The sequence below is a fragment of the Triticum urartu genome, chromosome 6 (assembly GCF_003073215.2).
Source record: "Triticum urartu cultivar G1812 chromosome 6, Tu2.1, whole genome shotgun sequence".
Classification (NCBI taxonomy): domain Eukaryota; kingdom Viridiplantae; phylum Streptophyta; class Magnoliopsida; order Poales; family Poaceae; genus Triticum; species Triticum urartu.
In genome coordinates, this window is record NC_053027.1 from 25918573 (window position 1) to 25921592 (window position 3020).

The 3020-nt window shown below is 41.9% G+C and overlaps 1 pseudogene; it reads left to right on the forward strand.

Moving 5' to 3' along the window:
* The first annotated feature begins 1031 nt into the window (after window positions 1-1031).
* Window positions 1032-1879, forward strand: LOC125516439 (annotated as a pseudogene).
* Window positions 1880-3020: the final 1141 nt, after the last annotated feature.

Here is a 3020-nt window from a genome sequence, read left to right on the forward strand (position 1 = left end):
TCATTTACGAGGGAGCACATAAAAGGAAAGTAGGTTGGCTGTTTTGCATGGAGTGCTGCATGGCAACCGTAACTCATTTAATTTTGTTACGGTGCTTGCCAGAAATTTGACCATGGTTAGCGTGTTGGCCGATTTGCGGGGCTTGCTACTATGACATGAAGGCTTCATTCAGACCAGTGATGATATTTTGCGCAACATAAATGGGAAAGTAGAGGCGATCTTCCATATAATGAAGTTTATAATGTATGTGTTTATATTGTACTATAATTGTTTGAATAACTTAGCATATGTTCAGATGTATGATATCTGTAATTTAAGGGCTTGAATTTTTAATATAAATATAATTTTATTAATAAATATGTGCCCCTATAATAGCTAGCCCGTGCAGTTGCACGGGTAGATGACTAGTGATTACAATCTTGTTTGTGTGCAAGTCAAGCTTCTCTAGTTTACACATAACAACTTGTACAACATTACAAAATTTATGTTTGCTAATAACTTCTAGAACACTACAACACTTGACATCTAAAAGGAATTTGATGAGTCATGGCCTACTAAAGCAAGTTACATTACTAGTCTTATCTATCTTAACAGACCACACAAGATTACAAACTAAGTACCATGACAGCCATGCTTATCTAGTTTATGCGTAACAATTTGCAGAAAATTACAAACTTAGTTTCAGAAAAAATAGGCAATCTAGATTAGTGTTTGAGTTGTAAAGTGAATAAGATGAGTCATGTGTGTTATCACACCATTTTGGTGGTGGAATGATAGTGCAACAACAAGGAACTTTAATGACCAGTCCAAGAATACACTTGTAAGTAGTGCCACCAAACATAACATACCAAATTATGATTTTGAGAAGCATCCAAGCACTTTCCATACAAGCAACTGCCAATTGTGAAAGGATCATGCCATGGCAGCTATAAATAACCTCGCAGCAAGACGATCATCCTTCCTCACCCATCATTCTCATAAGTAGAGCGCATCATTTAAGCTAAGCAAGAAGTGGTCAATACAAATCCACCATGAAGACCTTTCTCATCCTTGCCCTCCTTGCTATCGTGGCGACCACCGCCGCAACTTCAGTTAGAGTTCCAGTGCCACAATTGCAGCCACAAAATCCATCTCAGCAACAGCCACAAGAGCAAGTTTCATTGGTACAACAACAACAATTTCTAGGGCAGCAACAACAATTTCCACCACAACAACCATATCCGCAGCCGCAACCATTTCCATCACAACAACCATATCTGCAGCTGCAACCATTTTCGCAGCCGCAACTACCATATTCGCAGCCGCAACCATTTCGACCACAACAACCATATCCACAACCGCAACCACAGTATTCGCAACCACAACAACCAATTTCGCATCAGCAGCAGCAACAACAACAATAACAACAACAACAACAACAAAAACAACAACAACAACAACAACAACAACGACGACGACGACGACGACAACAACAAATCCTTCAACAAATTTTGCAACAACAACTGATTCCATGCATGGATGTTGTATTGCAGCAACACAACATAGCGCATGGAAGCTCACAAGTTTTGGAACAAAGTACTTACCAGTTGATGCAAGAATTGTGTTGTCAACACCTATGGCAGATCCCTGAACAGTCGCAGTGCCAAGCCACCCACAATGTTGTTCATGCTATTATTCTGCATCAACAACAAAAACAACAACAACAACCATCGACCCATGTCTCCTTCCAACAGCCTCAACAACAATATCCACCAGGCCAGGGCTCCTTTCGTCCATCTCAGCAAAACCCACAGGCCCAGGGCTCTGTCCAGCCTCAACAACTGCCCCAGTTCCACTGGTAGAAAAAGGGCCTGTTGTCCCGGTTCGTAAGGGCCTTTTGTCCCGGTTCTGGAACCGGGACTAAAGGGTCGATACTAATGCCCTGTCCCTTTAGTCCCGGTTCAATCCAGAACCGGAACAGATGGGCCTCCACGTGGCCTGTGCGCGGAGCCCAGGCAGGAGACCCTTTGGTCACGGTTGGTGGCACCAACCGGGACCAATAGGCATCCACGCGTCAGCATTTCTGTGGTTGGGGTTTTTGTTTTTTTTGAAAGGGGGGGTTTTGGGGGTTTTGGGGGGGTAATTTAGGTGTTTCATATATTGTGTTAGCTAGCTATAATTAATAGAGAGAAGTGTCCTCTCTTATGTCCGTACTTGGTCGACGCTACGTACTATACATACGTATAGAGAGGACTAGACACACTAGCTAGCTAGTAAGCAAACGAAGGAAACAGAAGATCGTCATGAACATATATGCATACATAGAGAAGTGATATCGACCACCTCTCCTTCTCCGAGAGATTGGTCGAACAACAAGTTCTCGTATATCTATCCGACACTACCGGCTACATATATACAATAATTATCTCTTACAAATATAATCATACGGACTCAGGGTCCACATAGTATTCTCTGTCTTCAGGGATCACGTGGTCAAGAAAGAATGCCGCCAATTCCTTTTGAATTGCTCGCATGCGAGCTAGTGCTAGGAGTTCATCCCGCTTCCGAAACATCTAATTTAAAGAAGGGGGTCAATACATATATATATGAATGAATGAAACTCAACACAAATGATGGTAATAAAATAAAATTGTGAATGTTGTTATTTACGTACTTCATATTGTTCGTCAGTGTAGCCCCGCTCACAGGTCGTGTGGCGGATGGACTCGCAAACGTAGTATCCACATAAATCATTCCCTTGTTCCTGCCACAACCACTTTACAAGAAATAGAGGTCAATCAAACTGATAAGCAAGAATGCCAAATGGTATAGATGAAACTAGCGCTTGAATGACTAGTAGATGCATGGAACATGCTACTATAGTACTTACTTTCGGGTGTCTAAATTGCAGCTCCTTCGGCAGTCCCGGAGCTTTTCTGGTGAATTTTCTCCAAACCCTGCTGGACAAAGAAAACAATTACTTGATATATCAGGAAATGAACAAAGTTGCTGATATGGTGGATAATGATCGATTTAACTTA